Source organism: Pipistrellus hanaki (genome assembly GCF_964339955.1).
Source record: "Pipistrellus hanaki genome assembly, chromosome: 5".
In the NCBI taxonomy this organism is placed as follows: domain Eukaryota; kingdom Metazoa; phylum Chordata; class Mammalia; order Chiroptera; family Vespertilionidae; genus Pipistrellus; species Pipistrellus hanaki.
This window is the reverse complement of record NC_140507.1, coordinates 1,335,204-1,361,568: the sequence shown is the minus strand read 5'-3', so window position 1 is coordinate 1,361,568 and position 26,365 is coordinate 1,335,204. Positions and strand designations below refer to the sequence as shown.

Below are 26,365 nucleotides of genomic sequence, written 5' to 3'. Positions count from 1 at the left end.
CTTAGACTGGATAGACCTTGTTCAGTTTGGACTTAAAATGGACAAGTCGCTTGAAAAAACAAGGGTCAAGGTTCAGAAATGGAAATGGTTGTGTCACGTGGCTGAGAGGTGTCGGAAGTCTGTTCTTCGGTCGATAACATGACAACGGGGTCTTGGCTCCATCAGACACACCCGGAGCTCTGCGGTCACGTCCGGGGCTGCAGGTCGGCAGCCACCCCACCCCCTCTCCCATCAGCCCCAGGAGCGGTGAGGCCGAGCTCGGTCACACAGCCCTGGCCAGCAGCTCCGGCCTTGGCCGGCCACTCTGCACTGAGGAAAGGAAGCGGAGAAGGGTGTGAACACGGCGGTGACAATAGTGCTGGTGGACGGAGAACGGGAGATCAGACACTAAGTGCGCGGAGAGGGATTCCCTCCTCAGGGAGCTCAGAACAGAGGTCGAGCCCCTGGAGAGACTGATCGGCAGGTGCCGGTGGAGGGGGTGATTTTAAGGGGATAGGAAGGGGTTTTACGGGATTCCTGGGATGTTTTATATTTTAAGAACAGTGGGGAAAAGACTCATCAAAGGATACAGTTTAAAGCTCTGCACTTTGTTACTATAAATTATACTTCAATTAAAAATAGACTGGAAAAAATAACAATAAATTACTTTTAACAAGGTATGATTGAATAGTCAATAAAGAATATGGTATTATAATTTAATTAAACTGCTGGTTAATAATTACTTCATAATAGCATACTACGTTTTATTAAGTGAGCTTTTCCCAATAAAATGTCAATTATTAAACTATGAAATACAAAAAAACAGCATAAAGGGAAAAAATAACTTAAAATTCAGTATCCCTGACAAGTATTATTAATATCTGTTTTATTTACTTTCAGACATCTTTCTATGCATAGAATTTTTAAAAATTATTCTGCTAATGCAATTCAAACAGGCAAGGGGAAATTAAGATGCAAGAAAAAAGGCAGAGAATTAAAATTTTAAGTTTCTTATTAATCTCTAAATTAAAGCTACCAGATATTGACTAGATATAAATTTTTCAAAAATACATTTACATGAAATCATTTCAAAGATGTAAGGGGGGAAAAAGTAGGGTGCTAAGATAGTTTGTGTATTAAAATGTATATGCATATACTGACACACACAACACATTCTGGAAGGATGTACAGGGAAGTTAGCAATTATTAGCTCTGTCACTGAAGACTTTTGTTTTTTTAATGTTTTTTTAGTGGGGGAGAATGACCTTCACTTTTTGGTTATGTATACTTTGATAACGTTTGATTTTTCTCCACGATTCATTATACATATACTAGAGGCCCAGTGCACGAAATTCCTGCACAAGGGGTGTGGGGGGTGTGGGGGTAGGGAGGAGGTGGTGGAGTCCCTCAGCCCAACCTGCACCCTCTCCAATCTGGGACCCCTCTCACAATCCAGGACTGCTGGCTCCCAACTGCTTGCCTGCCTGGCTTCCTGATTGCCCCTAACCGCTTCTGCCTGCCAGCCTGATCACCCCCTAACCACTCCCATGCCAGCCTGATTGATGTCTAACTGCTCCCCTGCCAGCCTGTTTGCCCCCAACTTCCCTCCTCTGCCAGCCTCGTCACCCCTAACTGCCCTCCCCTGCAGGGTTTATCACCCCCCAACTGCCCTTCCTTGCAGGCCTGGTGCCTCCCAACTGCCCTCCCCTGCTGGCCATCTTGTGGTGGCCATCTTGTGTCCAGATGGCAGCAGGATCTTTGACCACATGGGAGCAGCTATCTTGATCTTGTGTGTTGGAGTGATGGTCAATCTGCATATTACTCTATTAGATAGGATATATATATATAGTATACTCTAGTAATTATAAAGGAAGACCCATATGGACATATTTGTCCAATAACAAGGGACTATGAGAAGCGGAGAGGACCAGGCCCTCGCTGACAGCTGAGGACACTCAGCAGCAGGGAGGTGGCTTGTGGAGGCCACGCTCACAGAGCAGCGCCCACCACCCCGCCCGGTGACGCTCCCGCCCGCCCGCTCCCCCCACACGGGCCACGGACCACGTCATCGAGTCGCGGTGAAGAGTAAGAATGAGAGCCACACGCTATGAGTGTGTCCGTCAGCACCAAGGCACAGAATTAGGATAATGTCCATTTTACTTTCAAATTAAACCAACAAACAAGGGGGTTCTTTATTGCCTCCTGGCGTTTGAATGCAATAAAAGAGCTGCCCACCCTTAACCCAATCACAGTAATGAGAATTAATGTCCAGGCTTTTTATTTTATTAGCTCCATGGTTCTGTGCATTTTATTAATTTAAACCACAAGGCTAAATGCGTTTCTTCTCACTTTACAAGACCCTTAGTATCTATTAGAGAGGCGGTTTTGAGAGAATATCCATCACAGCTCTTTCCGTGAAGACACTGAGTTAATCTGTGACGTCCACCTCTGTGTGCACTGGTCCAAAGCATTTACATTATTTTTTATGTGAAACACTTTTCAACAAAGAAGTCCTTAAGACTGAAGACAATGGCCCCTTATCTCCCCTTGTTCGGGATTACAGAAATGAGTGCCACTGCGGGCGTGCCCACCCCCACAGAGGCTGGCCATGGACCAGAGGAAGCGTGTGGGTTGGATAATCTGTGAATCTAAACCCAATTTGACCTGTGAATTACAGCAAACTTGAGAGACTCGGAACTGCACCCCGCCCCCATCCAAAAAAGACAGGGGCTTTCTCTCCTGTTCCCCAGCAAAAACTCCCACACCAAACACACTGCACACAGATGGCATTAATATTTAAAACCCAAGACCACTAATAAGCTTCCAGCAGTTATAAAGCTTGCCATGATAATTCGATGACAGACCTAACATCCCTGGGACTGAAGTCTCCCTATGCCTCATTTACATGGACTTCTCGTTTTGCTGGTGAAGCACGGAGAACGCCAGACATACCATATTCAGCGACCAGGGGAGAACCTTCCGGAAAAGCACTGGGTCCCCGCCATGTGCACGGCCTTCACAGCCAATGGGCATCTGAGGAAGGCCTTCAACATGGAACAGAGGCCCAAAGGAACGAATGTAAAAATACAGTAAAAAAGCAGGAGGAGGAGGAGAAGCAGCAGGAGCAGCAATGAGGAAGCAGAAGAAAACCAATGTCCTCAGACAGACACTGCAGGAGACACCGTGACCAGTGAGGGCAGGGGGCTGTACCAGCGGTGGTGGCCCGGAGATGAACAGAACAGGAAAACAGATGAAAATGGGACCAGCTCAGCAAGTCCAAAAGGTCCAGCAGAAACTCAGAGAGCTCTCCACAGAGATAAAGACAGAGGAGAAAGCTGGAGGAATTCCCCAAAACAGCCCAGAACACGAACTCCCACATTTTAAGGACAAGCAGAGGACTCCGTGCTGGGTCTTTCATTCTGGACTACAGTGCTAATAAGCTTTATACAGCACGTGTGTTGGGTTGATAAAAATGTTTAAATTTAAAACACTGTTTATAACATAATCTCTTACTGCCTAGAGCCGTGGTCGGCAAACTGCGGCTCTTGAGCCACATGTGGCTCTTTGGCCCCTTGAGGGTGGCTCTTCCACAAAACACCACGGCCTGGGCGAGTCTATATTGAAGAAGTGGCGTCAGAAGAAGTTTAAGTTTAAAAAATGTGGCTCTCTGCCGAAACCAGTTTGGCTCAGTGGATAGAGCGTCGGCCTGCGGACTGAAAGGTCCCAGGTTTGAGTCCGGTCAAGGGCATGTACCTTGGTTGCGGGCACATCCCCAGTAGAGGGTGTGCAAGAGGCAGCTGGTCGATGATTCTCTCTCATCGATGTTTCTAACTCTCTATCCCTCTCTTCCTCTCTGTAAAAAATCAATAAAATATATATATTTTTTTAAAAATGTGGCTCTCCAAAGAAATGTCAATCATTGTCCTGTTGATAGTTGGCTCTGTAGGCTAATGAGTCTGCCGACCACTGGCTAGAGAACACATAGGGTTTATTCTGGCACTGCCCTCGGGATAAAACATGTATTTTAGTCACATGTAACCTTTCCTCTTCAGTCGTGATAATGCCACTAAGTCCTCCCAGCGGGCCACTCAGGTGCCAGCTCCTCAGCGCCCCACCTTCAGCCGCTCAGACCTCCTGGAAGCGGGGCTGTGTGAGTGTGAGCAGCTGCCCGGCTCCACGCGCGGGGAGAAAGGGGTGTCACCCCCGCATCCCCTGGACTCTTCCCACGAACAGGAATGCCCCCCAACTGCGGCTTCAGGAGCCACGGAGAGCAGCCAGCGGCACCAGGAGGGAGAAGAGCCAGCAGAGGAGAAGCACAGAGGACGCGGCACCTTCTCCATGGCCTCGCTGGGAAGAGCAGCGTGAGAGCAGGCGTCCCACCCCCTCCGTCTGTCCCCTCCGCCCTGTCCCCTCCGCCCTGTCCCCTCCGTCCTGTCCCCTCCATCCTGCCCCCTCTGCCCTGTCCCCTCTGCCCTGTCCCCTCCGTCCCGCCCCCTCAGTCCTGTCCCCTCCGTCCTGTCCCCTCCGTCCCGCCCCCTCCGTCCTGTCCCCTCCGTCTGTCCCCTCCGTCCCGCCCCCTCCGTCCTGTCCCCTCCGTCTGTCCCCTCCGTCCCGCCCCCTCAGTCCTGTTCCCTCCGTCCTGACCCCTCCGTCCTGTCCCCTCTGTCTGTCCCCTCCGTCCCGCCCCCTCAGTCCCGTTCCCTCCGTCTGTCCCCTCCGTCCTGTCCCCTCCTCATGTTAAAAAGCAGCGCTCCTGCGCTGTGGGAAACCAGACTGAGTGACTGCGGCCTCCCCGGGAAAGCCTGGGCAGTGAGAAGGCAGAGGCGCATAATGCGTTTGATAAAATTTTCCATCAAGAATGGTTCAATCTAACAGATTCCGGTCCTTGAAGGTGTAAGATTCGGTTCCCGGGAGAACTAATTTACGATCAGTTACCTGGGAAATCCCAGCCCATGCTGGAAATGCCCGGGAATGGAGTGGGGCTGAGTGTGCGCTTCCGGACAAGCGCCCGAGCCAGCGGGACCAGAGCCCGTGCCCCCCGGCGGCCTCCGACCGCCCCAAGCGTCTGACACGCTGAGGGTGACACGGCGCCATGGCAGGTGAGCGCAGTCAGTGGTGACGAGATGGCTCCGTTTCCAATGATAAACTCTCCCCTGTATCACTCCTCCAAACGGCAGCACCCAGTAAATAACGGAGTAAATTTAATTATCCGCACTAATGAGGGTGGGAACAGGATGGGTAATACCAAGTAATGAGTATTTTGAAAGCACTATTTGGCTGAGATATGCTCAGACAGCAGCACAGATGTAACGCTGTACCCTACCTATACCCTAACCAGCCCCGTTCTCTGCTGGGACGCTCAGAATGCGGCTAGAGAACGCGGGCCTCTGCGGAGAAAACAGAAAGACACGGGCAATCTGGAAGTAACGGATATGTTTCTGGAAACGCACAACCTGCCAACAGTGAACCAGGAAGTATCGGAGAATCTGAATAGACAGATTACAACTAGTGAAACTGAAGCAGCAATTAAACAAACAAACAAACAAAACAAAACAAAACAACAACACCTCACAACAAATCAAAGTCCTGGGCCAGATGGCTTCAGGGGAGAATTTTACCAAACATTCAGAGAATGCCCTCAAACGATTCCAAAGATTTCAAGAGAAGGGAAGACTCCCGAATTCACTTTATGGGGCCAGCATTCCCTACCCCAACCCAGATAAAGGCACCACAAAGAAAGGAAAGTACAGGCCAGTGGTCGGCAAATGCGGCTCTCAAGCCTCGGTCTGCCGCTCTGCTGACTAATGGCTTTGCCCGCCACTGGTACAGGCCAGTATCCCTGATGGACACAGACGCTAAAATCCTCAACAAAATATTAGCAAACCAGACCCAGCGATACATTACAGGTCACACACGTGGGGTTTTATTGACCACGTGGGGTTTTATTCCAGGAATGCAAGAGCGGTACAATATCCGCAAATCAACACACATGCTAAGCCACATACACGTAATGAAGGATAAAAACCACATGCCTGTATCAATAGATGCAAAAAAAAGCATTTGATGCAATCCAGCTTCCCCTTACGATTAAAATCCTCAGCCAAACGGGAACATACCCGGTGTAGGAGGGGCCACAGCCAGCATCACACTCACTGGGCCATGCTTTCCTTAAAGACTGGGAATGAGATGGGGGTGTCCGCTCTCACCACTTCCTCAGCACAGCACCGAAGGCCTAGCCACAACAATCCAACAGGAAGAAGAAACAAAAGCATCCAGATTGTGGAGGAGGAAGGAAAACCGTCACGGTTCACAGAGGACAGAAAACCCCGAAGACCCCACCAAAAAGCTACTGGATGTAACAAACGAACTCGGCGAAGTGGCCGGATACACCATTAACATTCAGAAATCAGAGGCATTTTTATGCCCCAATAATAAACTACCAGAAAGGGAAACTAAGAAAGCAATCCATTTACTATTGCAACAAGAACAACATGGTACCTAGAAATAAACTGAGTTGAGACAAAAGGCTCAGGTTAGTACTTGGGAAAACTATAGGATACTGAATTAAGAAACTGTGGAAGATACAAATAAGTGGAAGCACATGCCATATTTATGGATTGGAAAAACTAACACCATTAAAATGTCCATACTATCCAAAGCCATCTGCAGATTCAATGTAATTCCACTAAAATACCAACGGCATATTTCACAGATCTAGAACAAACAGCCTCAAAATTTACATGAAACCAAAAAAGACCCCAAATAGCCTTAGCAACCTTAAGAAAGAAGAACAAAGTTGGAAGTATCACACACACCTGATCTTAAACTACACTGAGTAGCCAGATTATTATGATTTCTAATATACATATTAGAGGCCCGGTGCATGAATTCATGCATGGCTGGGGTCCAGCCAGCCTGGCCAGGGGGAGGGGACATGGGCGGTTGGCAGGCCTGCCTGCTGGTCAAACTCCTGGTCGAGGGGACAATTTGCCTATTAACCTTTTATTACATAGGATATACAAGGAGTGGCCAGATTATTATGCGTTCAGAGATCATCATAATCTGGCCACTCAGTGTTAAACTTACAAGGCTACTGTAAATCAACAGCTTGGCACTGGCATAAGAGCAGTCATGTAGGTCAATGAACAGAACAGAAATCAACCCACACCTATGAGGTCAACTAATATTTGACAAAGGAGGCAAGAACACACAATGGAGTGAAAACAGTTTTTACAATAAACGCCGTCAAAAATAAAAAAAAAATTCAACCTAGAGAACAAACTAACCGCTCAAATTGCAGGTAGTTTAAATTTAGTCTTTAAATTGTAAGAAAGTTAAAGTTATCCTCAATTTAGCCTTCCACGTACCCCTCCTGGAAATAAACTTAAATTTCTGTCACATTTCTCACTACCCTTAAGTAACTGGAATCAAACTAAGCGTGAGCCTTTCACTACAGAACGAAGGGGGAAAGGATGCACACTGAGCACTCGCATAGGGCGCGGACTCAGATCAATCCACCACGTGCCCCTGGGTTATTACAGGAAGAACGCAGACTTATCAGAGACCCGCCTTCCTGTCAACCGAACACTCCACGGAGTTCTTCGCTCCGACAGCGGGGAGCGGCCCAATAGCAGAGCAGGCTCAGTCAGTCAAGCCCGTCAGCCTCCTCAATGGCGGGCTCATTGGCTGGGACACGGAGCAGAGCTGTTCGGGTGGAACATTCTCCCAGCTGGCTCCCAAACACCAGCCACATCACTTCCAGGTCAATAAAAATTCAACAGGATCACCTGGCCAAGAAGGACTGTCCACTGAGAGACCATGTCCGTACTATTTAGACTTGACCTTCTGGATGGCTGTCTGTGTCTTTAAACATAGAGAAATAATGAGGCAAATCGTTTTTACTTCTTCTGGAAGTAAAATATGGAATTTTAATATGGAATCACATAAACGGCTCCCAGCTGGCCTTCCGCAAGCTCACCAGTATGGAATCACATAAACGGCTCCCAGCTGGCCTTCCGCAAGCTCACCAGTTCTCCTCGGGAAGTGAATGGATGCTGATACGTCAGGTATGAGCCCGCATTTTTTAAAAATATATGTTTATTGATTTCAGAGAGAAAGGGAAAGGGGGAGAGAGAGATAGAAACATCAATGATGAAAGAGAATCATTGATTGACTGCCTCCTGCACGCCCTGCCCTCCTTTGGGGATCAAGTCTGCAACCTGGGCATGTGCCCTTGACCGGAATCGAATCAGTCCATGGGCCGACGCTCTATCCACTGAGCCAAACCAGCGAGGGCTGACCCTGCATTTTTATCTCTCACTCATGCACATATGCTAACTTCATATCAAGGTAATTTTGAAATAAATAATTTACCTTTTATGCCTATTTGAAAATAAGTATTACGCTATCAATAATATCATAAACAATACCAGTTTCCCTCTCTTGTTCATTCTAGCCGTATACTTTCTCCTTTATAAAACGTGAGTGAAGTTTTATCTACCCTCGTCCTTTCAGACTTGTTTTCCTGGCTCTCTCCTGGCTGACAGGCAAAGAACTGGCTGTCAGTAGATGTCTTGTGTAGGTGGTCACAGGGGTTAATACTTTGACAAAACACACGTTGCCTTTAGCAATTTGGGAAGGCCTACAATCTTTATAAGCATTTTGTCACGAGAAAAACCAGAATCCATGAACTTGATCAGAAATGTTTTACAGGAGGCGGTGAGCATGTAGCGACTGCAAAGAGCGTTCTCACGCCCGAAATACCTCACGCCTGTCTGAGACAAGGAGAAACAGCGTTTTAACATCCTGTGGTTCACTGTGTCACATCCGAGAATGGGTGCGAATAAACTCACCGCGGTTTGAAGCTGATGTAATGAGGACTTGCAGACAGTGAGTGAAGCCTGGTGCTGGGGTTTGGGAATATAATTTAACGATGATTTTGAAGAGTCCTTAAAACATCTTACTATTCGACCTAGTTATCACATTCTTAGGATTCCATCTCAAATTAAGTACAGAATTTTATCCACGTAGGTGTTCATCTCATAATAGTGAAAACGTAGAACTCCGAAACTACCCACGGTTGAATGATGACTGTTTATATGATGGAGTGCTGTTATTTTTGCCATTAAATGGCTGCTTATAAAAACTGTTAAAAAGAAGGGGAAATGGCAGTGAGATGCATTATGTTTGAAAAGCAGGAGCCGGAGCGGCGGGTGTGGCTCAGGGGGGGAGTGCTGACCTATGAACCAGGAGGGCACGGTTTGATTCCCGGTCAGGGAGGGCTGCCGGCTCAATCCCCAGCAGGGGGCGTGCAGGAGGCAGCTGATCAATGGTTGTTCTCTCTCATCATTGATGTTTCCATCTCTCTCTCCCTCCCTTCCTCTCTGGAATCAATAAAAATATGTATTTAAAAGCAGGAGACAGAATGACATGTATGTGTGGCATAATTTAACTACATAAAACTGTGCCAGACAAGCAGCAGAAGAGAACAGGAAATGGAACGCTGATCACCTGAGTGAACACTTTGGTTTTCTTCTCTGTAGGTCACCCTAACCTCCGTGAACGCGCTTCTTTGTTAAAGGAGGAGCTTTTCTCTCCTGCGGGTGTGACGGAGTGAGGAGTGGCCGGAGACAGGAGGGCTGTGGCCGCTGTGGCGTGGGATCTGCACGCACCTCTGGAACCCGGAGAACCCCGGGTGGGAGGGGCGGTGAGGAGGCCCAGGGGGGCCTGGGGGAGCTGGGGGGGGGGCTCAGGGGGGCCCGGGGGAGCTGACGAAGCACTCCCTCCCCCGACGCCTCCCCCGGCTGCCCGGCTCCAGCTCGGCCCCGCCCCCTGCTCTGCTTTCCAGGGCCCAGAAGGCGGCTGGGGAGGCGGGGAGGCCGGTGCACGGCGGCCGGAGCGGACCTGACTCTGTGAGCGGACGGCCCGCCCGGGGCCCTGCAGGGAGAGAAGAGCCATGTTTCCCTGCGGCACAGGCTCGCCGGCGGCTACCACAGGCTCCGCTTCCTTCATCTCCGTCTCCCGAGCGGACAGCACACTGTTGTCCGGCTCCGGCGGGCTGGGCGCCCACCCGCACTCACTCCGGTGTGCGTCCCCTCGGGTGTCCCAGCGGCTGGGACAGAGCGCCCACTGTGTGCTGTCCGGAGAGGACGGTCCAAACAGACCCCCAGGCTCCTGGGCCTCAGCCCGCCGGGACGATCTGACCCGCGGCCGGGGGCCAGGCAGACAGGTGGGCAGGAGGGTCCGTTTCTCTCACGGACCCAGCACTTCCTGATGACCTACTGTGCGCCGAGTGCTTACGCTGCCTCGCTGGCCCAGGGGCTTCCCTGGAAACGTGTCCGTGTGTCTGCCCCCGCCCCGGGCAGAGAGCTGCCTCTCGGGGACCCAGCTGAGCAGGGCCCCGCGGAGGAGGACTCAGTTCTGCTCACACGCCCGCAGCACCCGGGGCTCTGAAACCCGGACGCCGTCCAGGTCAGCTGCACACGTGGCTTTTCAGGAGACTCCGCCCCTTCGAGCTTCCTTAGAAACATAAAATATTACCACTTCTAACGCAAATGTGACGCCTACCATTTCCCCTGTTTAATCCGTCCACAGCACCTGTCTGGTGGTGTAGATGTTAAAGGCACACCAATTTACCACTTAGCATTAAATTACGGATTTGCCTTGACGAGGGCTTTTATAAAACGGTTACCAAGCCCCGAGCGGTGTAATTAAATAAGTCAAACTGGCCCTCGGGGACCTCTCGCTCCGAAATGAGATTGGAGAGCCACGGTGGGCCTGTAACCTTTACCGAAATCAGGTCTGAGACGCGGGTGTGAATTGAGCAAACTAATCAGCTCTCGCAGAGAAGGCTGGTCCCCTCTCCCACGTGAATCTCACCACCCCTCCCCCAGAGGCCAACACGGGATCCGTTTAAAACAGGAGCCGGTTTTGCAGAGGATGCTGGGAGCCACTCGGCCGGAGCCCCGTGCGCCGGGGGTTGTGTGTGTGTGTGTGTGTGTGTGTGTGTGGGGGGGGGGGGGGGTTCCGGCTGACACCCTCCAGGGGCGTCACCGGCCCCAGGCCCCTGGGGCCGTGGTCGGCTAACTCGTTAGTCAACAGACCAAACAGCAGCAGTACAACCATGGACGTTTCTTTGGAGAGTCAAATTTTTTAAATGTAAACTATATAGGTAGGTGCATTGTTATTAACTTAATGAGGGCGCTCCTCAGCTGGCCTCTTCTAAAAGCTCAAGGGGCCACAGAGCTGCCTGTGGCGGAGCCGCAGTTTGCCGACCACAGCCCAGCACGAGCTCTGGAGCAGCAGGACGGCCAGTCCCTGCGCCCGGAGCCTGGAGCCCGGAGCCTCCGCTGTCCAGGCCCCAGTCACCCCTCTAACCGCCCCCGACCAGGCGCCTCCGGGCGGCCCCGTTGTGTTTCGGGGCGTCTGACCGGAGCTGGGGTCCGGCCGGTTCAGAGTGAAGCCCCGCACGCACCTCTACTCATGACCCGACTGCTGCCCGGCCTCGGGGAGAGCCGGACTCTGACCGTCAGCCCGCGGCCGCACAGAGGCCGTCCACCAGGCCGCACCGCTCTGAGGGCGCGATGCGAGGGCGGGGGAGCGCTGAGCCCCGCCTGCCGCCATCACAGCCTCCGAAGAGAAGAGACGTCCTGCTCGAAAGAAACAGCAGATGGCCCATCAGTGGTGAATGACGTGGCCACTCAAGTGTCTGCTTTTCCGTCCTAAGTCCCAGGATGTCACCACGTGAGACCCGAGGGAGGGGTGCTGGCGGTGACGGGCCAGCTGGGACCAGCCTGGATGGCGGCCGCCCCACCCCCTATCCCCATCCCCCTCTCCCTGCATCCGACCGTCCTTCCGTCCTGCATCTCGCAGCTCCAGGAAACGCCCCTTCCTTCTAGTGCTCTCCCGGCCCCACACTAAGTGCCTCCCTCCCAGGAAGTCCCTGGAGCTCCATCGCCTGACCCCCCTGCAGTTCCTGCACGATCTCTCCACTGCCAACCTCCTCAGCAGGCTGCTTCGGGGCCACGCACTCCAAGCCCCCGGCACATCGCCTCTGCTCACACCCCGCCTCCCTCCGGCCCCCCTCCGGCCTCCCTCCTCCAGCACCCAAACCCCAGCCTTCCTCCTCTCACTCCGCGGGCAGCGAGGACCCCGCCCCGGAGGACAGAGATGGGTCAGAGCCCTGACTCGTGTCCCTCACACAACCCCTGTCAGCGCCTGCCAGAGACCATTGGCTGAGAGTGTGCCGCCAGAGAGGTCCGATCGCTGACGCGGAGCGCCAAACCCACCCCTGGCACAGCGGCCAGAGCCAGCGAGAGGCGTGGCCGCGAACCTCCTTACGGTTCTCAATAACCTTTTCCGATGCAGTGACACGGCAAACGGAGGAACCGGGAGCAGGAAAACGCTCGGTAAACAGAAGGACCCACAATCTCTCCGTCCAGAGGTGGTGGATACCATTCATGCTCTGTTATCTGGTATATTGACGTAACATTTATATTTCAGCGTATGGGTATTAATGCTCTTTTATCACAGTGGATCCTACTCACTTAAGGTTTGGCATATGGAAGGCATTTTCCACAGCTCAGATCTCTGATGCCGTCATAAGATTCTACTACAAGATTCTCCTCTTATTACTATACCCTCTCTTGGTGGAAGTATAAGTATGTTCCATTTCTTTAATCTTTTACGTACATTTATGCGCATCTCTGCGTGTGCGAGAAACAATGAAGTTGGGGTTCACCTTTCACTGGCTCTGCGATGCCAGACAGGGTGTGTGGCCCCCGCACCCCCATAGTCTAATCTAAGATGGGGTAACCGGCTCCCAGCTCACCAGCTTAGGAGGAGTCAGATATGTTGACATGTGTAAAATGCTTAAAACAGTGTCCCACACAGAGCGAGCGGCACAGAGGTCTCAGCTACTACTGTTATTTTTCCTACAATGAGTTCCAAACAGTGTGATTACTGGGCAGAAAGGCTCATGCTTTAAGAATTTTTATTATGTATTATTAATTTTCCCAGAAAATGCAGTCCAAAATAAATTATTCACCTATAAGAAATGCCTTTTCCTGCTTCATCTCAACCCTGGGTATATTACTACATGAATCCAACCTACCTTCCAGGCAAAAGAAACTACAAACATTAGCATACACATCGTAAACATCGCACCAAGAGGCTCCGAAGGATAAATTATGTTTTGACAAGAAAGCGCCTAAAACTGTAACATACTTCCTCTCTCAGTCCGGGTAAGGGAGAGAGACCTGTGTGCATGCACATGAGCCTAACCAATGGGCACAACAGACAACGGGGGGTGATGGGGGGATAAGGACACATAGGTAATACCTTAACCAATAAAGAAATTTAAATAAATAAATAAAAAATAAATGCCCTGGCAGGCTTCCACCACAGCGCAGAGGGCACACAGCCTCCGGAGAACGGGAGACACTGAGGCAGCACGGGCTGAGGGAGACTCTGGGCCCTGGCTGAGGACACAGCATGACCACGGGAAGGTCACTTCCCGAAGAGGAAGGTCACTGCGTGTCCGGTGCTGGAATGTCACGTGACTCTGCGGGGGAGGCCGCGGGCCCAGGGGAGGGCTGGGGGCTCGGACAGGCCGAGCGCCGTGGGCAGGGGCGGGGCAGGCGAGCATCGGGCGCCCCTGGTCCGGGGACCCCACCCCGGGCGCAGGCCGGGCCGGCGGGAGGCGGGGGCCCAGCCCCTCCGTGGCCCCCGGAAGCCGGTCAGCGCCGGCCGGGCGCACACGTGGCGGGCAGCACAGGACACGCCAACAACCTTCCTGGGAGCCACATGTGTGTTTCCTCTGGTGCCCGACAGCACGGGCACGGGTACGAGTCACTGAACCAAATGAGAACGAGCTGGGTCAGGTGAGGCCCACCGACAGCCCGGGGCTCGGCCCCGCACCCCGAGGGGGACACGGCTCCGCTGGCGCTCCCATCGGGCCGGCCGCTGGGCCCGGGGACAGTGCGGGGCCTGCCGCTGCCGGACGGACCTTGTCCGAGCCTCTGGGAGGGCCTCCCAGTTCCTCCATTCTGGGGGGGCCCGGGAGTCCTCACGGCGATGGAGGGTGCAGACAGCGGGCACAGAGGGTGCGGACAGCGGGCACAGGGGTGTAGACAGCGGGCACAGAGGGTGCAGACAGCGGGCACAGAGGGTGCGGACAGCGGGCACAGAGGCTGTAGACAGCGGGCACAGAGGGTGCGGACAGCGGGCACAGAGGGTGCAGACAGCGGGCACAGGGGGTGTAGACAGCAGGGCACAGGGGGTGTAGACAGCAGGGCACAGAGGGTGCAGTCAGCGGGCACAGAGGGTGTACACAGCGGGCACAGAGGGTGCGGACAGCGGGCACAGAGGGTGTACACAGCGGGCACAGAGGGTGTACACAGCGGGCACAGAGGGTGCAGACAGTGGGCACAGAGGGTGCAGACAGCGGGCACAGAGGGTGTAGACAGCGGGCACAGAGGGTGTAGACAGCGGGCACAGAGGGTGCAGACAGCGGGCACAGAGGGTGCAGACAGCGGGCACAGGGGTGTAGACAGCGGGCACAGAGGGTGCGGACAGCGGGCACAGAGGGTGCGGACAGCGGGCACAGAGGGTGCAGACAGCGGGCACAGAGGGTGCGGACAGCGGGCACAGAGGCTGTAGACAGCGGGCACAGAGGGTGCGGACAGCGGGCACAGAGGGTGCAGACAGCGGGCACAGGGGGTGTAGACAGCAGGGCACAGGGGGTGTAGACAGCAGGGCACAGAGGGTGCAGTCAGCGGGCACAGAGGGTGCAGACAGCGGGCACAGAGGGTGTACACAGCGGGCACAGAGGGTGCGGACAGCGGGCACAGAGGGTGTACACAGCGGGCACAGAGGGTGCGGACAGCAGGCACAGAGGGTGCGGACAGCGGGCACAGAGGGTGCAGACAGCGGGCACAGAGGGTGCAGACAGCGGGCACAGAGGGTGCGGACAGCGGGCACAGAGGTTGTACACAGCGGGCACAGAGGGTGCGGACAGCGGGCACAGAGGGTGCGGACAGCGGGCACAGAGGGTGCAGACAGCGGGCACAGAGGGTGTAGACAGCGGGCACAGAGGGTGCAGACAGCGGGCACAGAGGGTGTAGACAGCGGGCACAGAGGGTGCAGACAGCGGGCACAGAGGGTGCAGTCAGCGGGCACAGAGGGTGCAGACAGCGGGCACAGAGGGTGTACACAGCGGGCACAGAGGGTGCAGACAGCGGGCACAGAGGGTGTAGACAGCGGGCACAGAGGGTGCAGACAGCGGGCACAGAGGGTGCAGTCAGCGGGCACAGAGGGTGCAGACAGCGGGCACAGAGGGTGTACACAGCGGGCACAGAGGAAACAAGGGCCGTGTGTCACCCCCATCCTCCCAGAGGACACTGAGCAAACCTGCTCCTCCCCGGAAAGAACAAGGAGCCGCCAGCGGCTCCCGGCCCACACGGCCCTTCATGGCTGCTCACGTGGGAGCTGCTCCGTGTCCCCACAATACGTGATCAGCTGCCCGGGGCAGTGGGTTCTCGGGAAGCACACGCTCTCCTGCCATGCCTTCTCTCCGTTCTTTTCAGCAGCCCCGCACACACCAGGCCGGTTTCAGTGTTCGCTGTCAGGCGTTAACACCCGTCTGCACACAGGCTCCCGTGAACTCCCCCCACCGTCATGTCCACAAACCCCCGGACCCATCCGAAGGCGAGGACACTGATGGACGTGCTGTCAGAGCCCTGCGGGAGCGCGGCCGGGGGGACACGCGGGGAGTGCTCCTTCATGGGGATGTGTTCCGTGAGAGGCCACGGAAGCGCTAACGTACTGCACTGGGAAACCACAAGAGTGTTTTCACAAAAGGCTTGCGAATTATCTATTTCTTAAAAACATAAAAGACCTTTTAAGTCAAATACTTGAATTTTTTCTGATTTCACTTTCAATGTTTGGTGAAAAGAATATAAAATAATTTCATCAGGCAGGATGTGGTGAAGCAGGCAGTTTTCATTCAAGGGCAGTGTGTGTGTGTGTGTGTGTTTGTGTGTGTGTGCATGTGCGCACTTGGTTAATTATATATAGGTGCCTATATGTATAAGCATAGCATTTATGCATAATATGATACAATGTACATATGTGTATATGTATGTATGCCCTACATAATTATACACACACACACATATATATATTAATTATTGATTTTTTTACAGAGAGGAAGGGAGAGGGAGAGTTAGAAACATTGATGAGAGAGAAACATTGATCAGCTGCCTCCTGCACACCTCCCACTGGGGATGTGCCCACAACCAAGGTACATGCCCTTGACCAGAATTGAACCTGGGACCTTTCAGTCCACAGGCTGATGCTCTATCCACTGAGCCACACCAGTTAGGGCAAGAAATACATTTGAGTTAAAGGACAAAACAAAGGAAAGTTCTAAGACTTCATGCATTAAAGATAACACTTTAGCTCGCATTGGATGAATTGTAAGTATAAGATAACAATGAAATAATTACATGTGCAGAAAGCCCACCTAATTATATCACATGAATATTTTCAAAGATCCGAAATGAAAAATTTCAGCCAAGTCTCTTATTCGCAGTAAAGAGACTTTTTCATTAGTTGTGTTTTAATTTTCAAAAATTGATCAGCATAAGATGCTTTGTAACCCTGAGTGTGCTCCGGGGGTTTCTAAATCATGCATGTGTAACTTCTAGTAATTTGCAATTTGTAAAATCAAGTAATTTGTGAAATCAAGTGAGTTGAAAACCAGTGCAAAATGCCCAAAGCAAAGTCACATCAATATCTGTCTTTGGCTGACGCCGCTGCCATGCGGACCGGCCTCCAGACGCCGACGGAGCAGACGCCGCACCTGCCCTTCTCCGCGGAGGCCCGGGGGCCGCTGTGCCAAGAGCACGTTCTCCGTCCAGAGGCCGCCGGTGCGTCACAGCACGGCTCTGAGCACGAGCGAGGGAGCCTGTTCCTGCGGCGGGAGCTGACGCACCACACACACATCATCATCATCATCATCGTCATCATCATCATCATCATCATCATCGTACGGTACTTTAAAAACTACAAACCCCACCAGTGGTGCAGCAGACACCATGGCTTGCCTTCTGAGCTTTCCTTATTTCTAAAATACCGGTATTTTGTTTAGATTGCTTCTCATGGATTTATCTTTTAGCCACATGAGTCTTAAGTCTTCATTACTTCACGTTAAAAATGATCAAAATTTGCAATCAAAGCTTAAAAACCTAACATTAAAAAGCAAACCACGAACTGGAGAAAATACTTGTCACCTGTGACACAACACTGGTTAGTTCCTGATGAAGCAAGAGCTCCCAGCAAGTGAACCACAGCCTCAGGGCAAGAGCAGGTGATGCACAAAACAAGAGACAAATCTACCTGATAAAAGAGTAACGTGCTAATTGACCGTACCTTCACGATGCCCACCAGCCAACAAGGAGCATGCAAATTAACCCAACAAAGATGGCAGGTTAATTAGCATACGCAGGCGCCAGGCGGAGGGGATGCTTGTGTTGTCAGAATGCCATGGCAACGACACAGGCGTTCCGCACCACCCAGCCGCTCGGCCTCCGGGCAGCCTGGGAAGGAGGGAGGGCAGAAAGGCGGCTTGGGCCGGAGCAAAGGCGGTGCCCGCAGCCAGGGGAAGGCAGGCCCATTCCTGCACGAATCTCCATGCATCGGCCTCTAGCTAACATATGTTTAAATAACTTCTCACTAATTCTCACAGGTAAGTCAACCAACACAAGAAGCAAAGCCCCTGACGTGGTGGGATTTTAACACGGACACGGCAGTGTTAGCTCCCACGGCCTGCAGTCAGGCGTGGGCCTGCTCCACGCGGAGCAGCAGACACAGGGCGGCCCGGGGGAGACGCCCCGGCGTGGACCCCGACTCTGCTCTGAGCTCCATTCTGGCTTCAGCTTCTCCAGCAGGAAAACATGATCTCGGGTCACTGTGACCGGCCCGCCACAGAGCTCGGAGGGAGGGTTGGGAGTGACACATCGGGAGGACAGAGATGTGTGCGGTACGTAGTGGCACGGGACCGTGGTGAGGGGAACATGGGACAGCACCGCATCCACATACAAAGCCCTCAGACAGGGTTCTGTTCGCCAGGCTCGCCCCCTAACTTTAGAACGGCAACATCGAGCTTTTTTTTTTTTCTAATTTTAATTTTTATTTTTGCTTCTTTAAACTTTTATGCTTTACTGGTTTTCTACAATGAGTTTATTTTTATAATAATTTTTTTTAAATTGCTAACTATGGCCACTTACCAAATTGCCAGGAAAACTGTGAATTAGCGGAGATTGCACAGTATTAAAGAAGGCAGGAGTAAATGCTAAGTAAACATTTTGACAAGCCATTTAACAAAATCTGACAATTTGATAAGCAAATTTTATGTATTAGTTAATGAGTCGTGAAACAGGAAAATGTAAATGCAAAGCACTAATGTAAGTGAGATGACCTAAATAATCTACCCACTGAACTCGAAACAATTTAAATTTCAACGAACTGAAGTTATTTTTGAACCAGAGTCTTACTTCAAACCATTAGCCCCGAGGTCTCGGAACACACACGCAGGGAGAGAGACTCTCACTCGGCACATGGAAGGAGGCGGGAACAACCTAAACAGGACACAGCCTCCAGAGCACACGGGGTAGTTATCAACGCCCCGAGAGGGAGAAATGAAACGCTGTCGCCCCACTCAGCTAACAGCTGGCACCTGCTCAGACCACACAGCCATCCGGACCCACGGGCCGGGCCCCGACGACGCTGCGGCCCCCGCCCGGCCCGGCCCGGCCCGCCCTGGGCCAGGACCCGCGATCCCGGCCGGGGCCCCTGCTCCAGGCACCTCGTCCTCACGCTCCGCAGCGCAGCCGGGAGCAGCTGGTGCTGCCGGCCCGTCCCTTCGGTCAGAGGGTCCCACGGAGTGAAGCCCACGTCCGCACGGAGGCGCTGCCGGCCAAGCCCCCCGCACCTCTCAGCTTCCTCCCTCCTCGGACCCTGCGGCCTCTGCCCGGGCCTCCCGGTGCCCTGGCCTGGCTGGACCACTCCCCCTCCTGCACCCTCCCGGCGGGCGCTGCCCCTGCACCCTCCCCTCCTGGCGGTGCTGCCTCTGCACCCTCCCCTCCCGGCGGGCACTGCCCCTGCACCCTCCCGGCGGGCGCTGCCCCTGCACCCTCCCCTCCTGGCGGTGCTGCCTCTGCACCCTCCCCTCCCAGCGGGCGCTGCCCCTGCACCCTCCCGGCGGGCACTGCCTCGCTCCAGCTCCTGAATGTCACGCCCACTCCGTTTACACTGCAGCCACTCAGCCCACCCCACCCTCCCGCACAGCACCCATCACCTTATCGAGTGCCATGTCCTCTGTGCGTTCCATCTCTCACTTACTCTCTGCCCTCTGAACCCCGCCGCCGGACAGCAGCTCTGGGAGGGCAGAGGTTCTGTCCCTCTGGTGCCCTGAGGGCTCCCCGTGCCCAGTTTCCCTGGCACATCACGCCTGCTGCCAATCTCCGCTGGATGAGAGCGCGGTGCCTCCCCGGCCCCCGCACCCCCAGGCGTCGGCCTCAACGGCCTTTAAAGGCGGCCCTTCTCCCTGTCAGGCCAGCCAGGCTTACCCTTACCGACGGGGATCATCCCTTACGTCAGGAAACACCTCACTGTGGGAGACTCACCGGACTTTCTGAAAACACAGTCATTCCTTCCCCAGCGCTGGTCTCTCATTCCCCTCCATTCGTCCTTCCGCCCTCCCTCTGCCATGTAACATTTTCCCTTTAAAGCCCAAACCTCGGGACAGCAGCCGTGAGTGTTGTTACAGGACACAGACAGCCGCGCCCGCACAGCTCGCACACGCAGGCCACGGAGAACTCAGCAGCCGCGACTGTGCGGTGACACCGACCGGCAACACGCTGCCGTGCGAGCCCGTGACCGTCCGGGGCCGCCGTCGCCCCCCAGGAGACGCCGAGCGTCTGCCACGCGCTGGCTCTCACGTCATCGCGCACCTGCTCTTCCCTCACCACGGGGACCAGTGGGACAGGGTGGTTTCCAAAGTTGAATTCAAGCTGCAGTTAAAAAAATACCCGGGCCCTACCTGGTGTGGCTCAGTGGATCGAGTGCCGGCCTGCTGACTGAGAGGTCCTGGGTTCGATTCCAGTCAAGGACACATGCCTGTTGCTGGCTCGATCCCCAGTAGGGGGCGTGCAGGAGGCAGCCAATCAATGGTTCTCTCTCATCATGGATGTTTCTCTCTCCCTCTCCCTTCCTCTCTGAAATCAATAAAAATATATTTTAAAAATAAAATAAAGGCCAGGGCCTAAGCCCTGGAGAAACATCATGACGCCTGCTTCTGCTAAGACAGTGGTTGGCAAACTGCGGCTCCCGAGCCACATGCGGCTCTTTGGCCCCTTGAGCTTTTAGCAAAGGTCAGCTTAGGAGGACCCTGATTAAGTTAATAACAATGTACCTGCCTATATAGTTTACGTTTAAAGAATGTGGCGCTCAAAAGAAATTTCAGTCGTTGAACTGTTGATATTTGGTTCTGTTGACGAAGGAGTTTGCCGACCACTGTTAGATGCAGCAGAAAACATATAGCTACAGAAAGATGTCTGAGATTCTACTGCCGATGGCTTCTTCTAAGATTTTTGTGGTTTTATGACTTAACATTTAAGTCTTTTATCCTTTTTTAGTTTATTCTTATGCATGGTATAAGTTGGTGGTCTAGTTCCATTTTTTGCACGTATCTGTCCAGTTTTCCCAGCACCGTTTATTGAAGAGGCTGTCTACCCCGCTGTATGCTCTTGCCTCCGTTGTCAATATTAACTGAGCACAATGGCTTGGGTCGGTTTCTGGGGTCTCTGTTCTGCTCCGTTGACCTGTATGCCTGTTCTTGTGCCAGTGCCAGGCTGTTTTGAGTACGGTGGCTTTGTAGTATAACTCGTCATCTGGTGCCGTGATTCCTTCAGCTTTGCTGTGCTTTCTCAAGAACTGGCGGGTCTTTTTCGGTTCCATACACAATTTTGGAGTGTTCATTCTAGACCTGTGAACTATTCCGCTGGTATTTCAACAGGAGTTGTTGACGTACACGTTTTTAAACGGAGGGATGTTTCCATTTTCCGTGGCACACGCATGGGAGTGGCGTGCTGGGCCGACGGCACCTGCGTCTCTGACAGTCTGAGGAGCCGCCAGGCTGCTTTCCGCAGTGGCCGCACCTGCACACTCCCACGCCACGTGGAGAGGGGTGTCCGTCTGCTGCCTGTGCTTTGGGTGTGACAGCCAGGGGACGGGGCCTCCCCCAGGTCCAGTAACCGTGTTTCCTCCTAAGAGCGCTGTGGCTGGAGCATTAGACTCGGAGTTGGGTCTGTGCAGGTGTGAGGCAGGGGTCATGCGTTCTTTCTCGTGGACACCAGCTGCCAGCACAGCCGCTCAGCCTCCCGCTCTCCATCCAGGTGAGCGGCCTTCGCACGTGGTGAAAATCGATGGACTATGAACCGACGGGTTTATTTCTGGACTTTCTATTTTATCCCATTGATCTGTAGGTCTTTTTTTTTATGCCAATACCACACTGTCTTGAGTATTGTAGCTTTTAAATTGTAAAGTATGAATCCTCCACCTTTTTTTTTTTTTTCAGTGCTGTTTGTTTATTCTGGGTCCCTGGTATTTCTCTGTGATTTTAAGCTCAGCTTGTTGAATTCCGCAACAACAACAAAAATCGCCTGGGATTTTGATATGAATTGTGTTTAATCTGTATATCAATTTGGGGAATAATGCCATTTAATAGCATTAAGTCTTCCAATCCATAAACATGTCATTTTTTGTTTAGGTCTTCTTTAACTTACTCTCATGGCATTTAGTAATGTTCAGTGTACTAGTTCTGCATTTTGTTTTTCTAAACCTTAGGTATTTCACTCATTTTAATGCAATTTCAAGTGTGGCTGCTCTCCTGGTTCCATCTGTGAACTGTTAACCGCCGTCTATTATGTCTGTCAAGGCTCAGTCACCACCGGCTGGAAATGAATATTCCAAAATCTTATGAATAGCACAACCCAAGTCATCTAATGCTCCCAAATGCACCTGCTGGAATTCCCGAGTCTTAATGACTATTTTCTTGCTCCTTCTTTTCCCCTGGAACTGATAAATTCTTAAGAACCTTGTAATTATCTATAATTTAAATATTTCATGTTAATAGTCACTTGCAATTTTCAGGGGAGGGTAAGATTGCAGCAAGCACACCACTATCTCCATGTAATTTTAATTAAAAGAAACCCAAAACATTAGCTGACATAAAGGCACAATTATCTAGTCCAATGTGCTGGTATAATACACAATATCAATGATAACATCATCTACTGAGGTAATTCCAATTCTCAGAAGAACAAAATATTTCACAAACATCAGCTCATTAATCCCCACAATGATACCGCAGTGATTTGGTCGGATCGGGACTACATCTTCATCTCAGCATTACAGCAGCAAATGTGCACCAGAGAAAAAGTACACACTTTGCTCAAGGTCATTCAGAAACTCAGAGGCTGTAGCTGACTTCTCAGAAAAGGCCCTCTCACTTGTCAAGAGATATAGTTGTTTGCTTATGCAAATTAAGTAGTTCTGAAAGGTAAGTGAGCCCAAATTTTGCATATGTGATCATACTTTAAATGTATTAGAGGTGCAATTAAAAATAAATCATTTTAAGAAACATTTTAAAAAAATTTTTTGTTTGTTAAAACTCTCTGAAGAAGAATCCTCAGTTAGTGATCCTTGTGCACCTGAATTTCCATCTCATGGGGTTGTTTTCATGGTTGTGACTAAATAAGGCCTAATTATAATATTATGCTTAATCACAGTAAATAAATGACAGGGAACTTATGCATAAACGGAAATTCTTATTAAAAGTTTGTCTATCACTAGAAATTCAACTGCTTATTAGAAAACAAAGTTATAAAAAACAAACACCTCTAGTCAGGGAGGTAAAACAAGCAAGAATAAGAATAGGTTAAAATGGTTGCAAACACTTTAAAATGCCAAATGGCTTTAAATCAATAGGAACTCATGATAGGAACCTTGGAGAACACCAAAAGTAAAAACATATTTCTCAAAATAGCCTCCAGTTATTCTTGAGAACTTGTGGGTAGTCTATAATTATTGCAAAAGTTTGAATGGCTGCCTACCTTAACAAATATCTTTTTAAAAGGTGATAATAATGGACCAGTAGTATTTTCTTCAATAACTAGAAAGATTAGAGAACAAATTAATCAGTCATTTTATACTCAACTAGAAACGAACATGGACTGGGTCAACTAAAATGACTGAGAAGCAGCACTAATTCCTCCAGAACAATCTGCATTAATGCTTCCTCTATTAGAGCTGTTACAGGAAGACTTCCTGCTTCCAAAATACATCCGAGGGTGCGAAATAAACAAAGACGTGTTTCTGGGTCACCAAAGGAGATGCCAAAGATGCACACATTCGGAGCATTTTCTGCACAGACCATCCCTCAGGCTGCCACTCACACTCTAGCTGTTCTAATTCGAAGCAATCCTAATCAGGTCGCTTCCTCCCCAGTTCTCTAGCCCGTAGCTAATGAGAAACGGCAAACCAGAGCGAAGGAAAATGGCCAACAGCCAAGCAAGACCCGGGAGGACTCTTCCCGGGGACTCTGGTCCGTCCAAGGAGAATTCTCTGGAGATGCTGCTCTCAGAGGGACCCCAGAGCACGCTCAGGCCGGTCACCCTGCAGGGAAACGCCAGGGTAGCCTGGCCCAGCCCTGGGCTCAGCACTTGCAACCAGCCCGTTAGCTGCCATTTCGCATGACAAGCACGTAGCTGCGATTACCAGCCATCTGAGGGAAGACTTCAACGGAGAAGTTAAAAGGCTAAACAATCATAACAAAAAGAAAGGCGATGTGGGGGAAAGACGTTTCAGAGAGAACTTCAAAAAACATGTGAAGATGCTCAGGGGCGTGAAGAACACATGGCGTCTATTCCAGGAGAACGGGACGCGGAGAGGGGAGCACAGCACGAAGGATGCTCAGTGAACACGGCGGCGGGAAAAGGGCTGGGAATGAAGCTACAGAAATCTCCCGGAACGCAGAGCAAAAGTCAAAGAAATGCAAGATGAAAGGGAAAATGAGGAGGAGGAGGCTGGCGTAAGAGGGACGGCACCCAGATAACACAGTCCTGGAGAGGAAGAGGAGAGACAGCGAGAGGGGAGAAAACCCCTACAATTACCATTACTTTAATCACTAACATTAGGAAGTTGTTCTAGGAAACGTCTCAGAACTGAAGGAAACCAGCTTCTGGGGGTGAAAGTACCCCGAGCGCCCAGCACAACGGAAGGCAATCCATCGCCACAGGCCATTCATGGCGGAACTTCAGAACATGGAGCCGGGCCAGCGTTCTCAGGGGCTGAGCGTCGTCCTAGGAACCAGGAGGTCAAGGTTCGATTCCCGGTCAGGGCACAGGCTCCATCCCCAGAGTGGGGTGTGCTGGAGGCAGCTGATCCATGATTCTCTCCCATCACCCACGTCTCTCTCTCTCTCCCTTCCCCTCTGAAGGCAATAAAAATATTGGGGGGGGAAAAAAAACATGGAGGAAAGAAGTTCTTACCAAAGCAAAAGCAGAACCATAAGGACCACACCAAAGAATGGGGCAGCAGAATGGCTCTGAGCTTCTCAGTGGCAATTCCTGCCCCTGACAGATCCAGCTGCTTCCCCCCAGAATGCTCTCTGCTGCCTTTCTGAAATGAGGGCAGAATAAAGACGTTGTTAGATGGATAAGATCTTGAAAAATGCATGTCCCGTCCGGCCTGCGCTCAGAGCGGCTGGAGGGTGAGTTCCGCCGGCAGGAGAGGGGTCCGGGAAGGCGGGGATGAAGCGGGAGGCGGCAGGCGAGCAGGAAAGGCTGCCCCGGAGGGAAGGAGGTGCGGGAGCAGAGCTGCTCAGGACGCAGAGGAATGGTCCCCTACGGCAAAGCGTCCCGGGGGAGGCGGCTGAGGGGTCGCCCCAAAGCCCTCTCCTTGTTCCAGGCTCCTCCCCTGACCGCCAAGGCCCGGAGAGCCCGGCCCAGCCTCTCACCTGGCCCGGGTCAGCCTAAGCCACGTTGACAGGTTCCTACTCTGTCCGCCTCCCACCCCTGGTGCCCCGGCGCCTGGCCGGCTGAGGACGCTGCGTCCGCCCGGCGCCCCGCGGGCTCTGCAGGACCGGACAGCCGGTGGCACGGAGCCGAGGCCCGGTACCCAGAGGCGCCCGCTCGGCACACGCCTTCCGGGCTGCACACCTGGCAGGAGCCCCACTTCCCAGGATCGTCTGTGACCTTGACCACCAGCTTCCCGGGAGGGCCGGTCAGCGGGAGGGACAGGAGGCCGCTCCGGCCAGAGGAGCTGGTCTCCGGCTGCGGCCCCGGACAGGAGGCGCCCCGGCCCTCGCTCTCAGAAAGCGCTTCATCCGCTGGGCGATGGTGCTGACCTCAAAGAGCACGGAGACCGGGCGTCTGACTCCGGGGCGAGGAGAGAAGCCGGGGAGGGGCTCCCAGCGGCTCTCAGATGCATCTTCTCCCTCTGGAGCGGGCTGTGTCCTGTTCACTTTACTGTTGTTCTTTAACCCACAGGACACCTTTCATGGGCTCTTCCTCAGGTAGCACACAGCTCACATTTTAAAAAACAAAAACAAACATGCAAACGGTGGCTAAGGCATACGGAAGATCGGAATGAGCCAATTCCGATGGAAGGAATGAGTGAGCGCTCTGGGAAGGACGGACAGCCGGTCTCCGGGCGCACGAGGCCGTGAGCACGGGGCTAAGGGAGGGATAAGCATCACCTTCTGAACCGAACGCGAGGAGAGGAGGGCGGAGAGCCATCTCTGCATGTGGAGTTACGTACAGGACTGCCAACTATGAGTTAAATCAGAGCAGAACACAAATCCGGAGCGATGTCCCCTGGGGAAGTCCCTGGGTGCCGCACTGAGCCGATCCGCCAGCTCAGCTCGGGCGGCTCCCGCCACGGTGACCGGAGCCTCGGGAAGGCCGGGGGCAGCGGGGAGCGGGAGCCCCGCTAAAGGTTCCTGTGTCACAGCATGGAATGCAGCACTGGGATTTAAAAACAAAGGGTAAGACCCTACACGGAAATGAAGCTGTGGGTTTCCACCATGTAGCAGTTAGCCAGTAAGAGCTGTCTCCAGGGAGAGAAGGAAAGAGCGGTCTCCAGTCCATGGAGCTCACTGCAGAGCCGCCTGCCCAGCCCCGGGGCCCTGAGCGCCGCACAGGAGAGGGGGCCCGAGGCGGGGCCCGAGGGGAGACCTGGACTGGCGATCGCCGCCCGAAGCCTCCGCACACACTGAGAGCGGAGGCCTCCCCGGGGCACCCAGAGGGGGAGTGAGAGAGGAACA

General features: G+C 52.6%; 1 protein-coding gene across 1 annotated transcript in view; it reads right to left on the bottom strand.

Moving 5' to 3' along the window:
• Positions 1-26,365, bottom strand: part of SDK1 (sidekick cell adhesion molecule 1) — a gene marked incomplete at its 3' end in the record, with an annotated part of 423,357 nt that overhangs the window by 223,850 nt on the left and 173,142 nt on the right.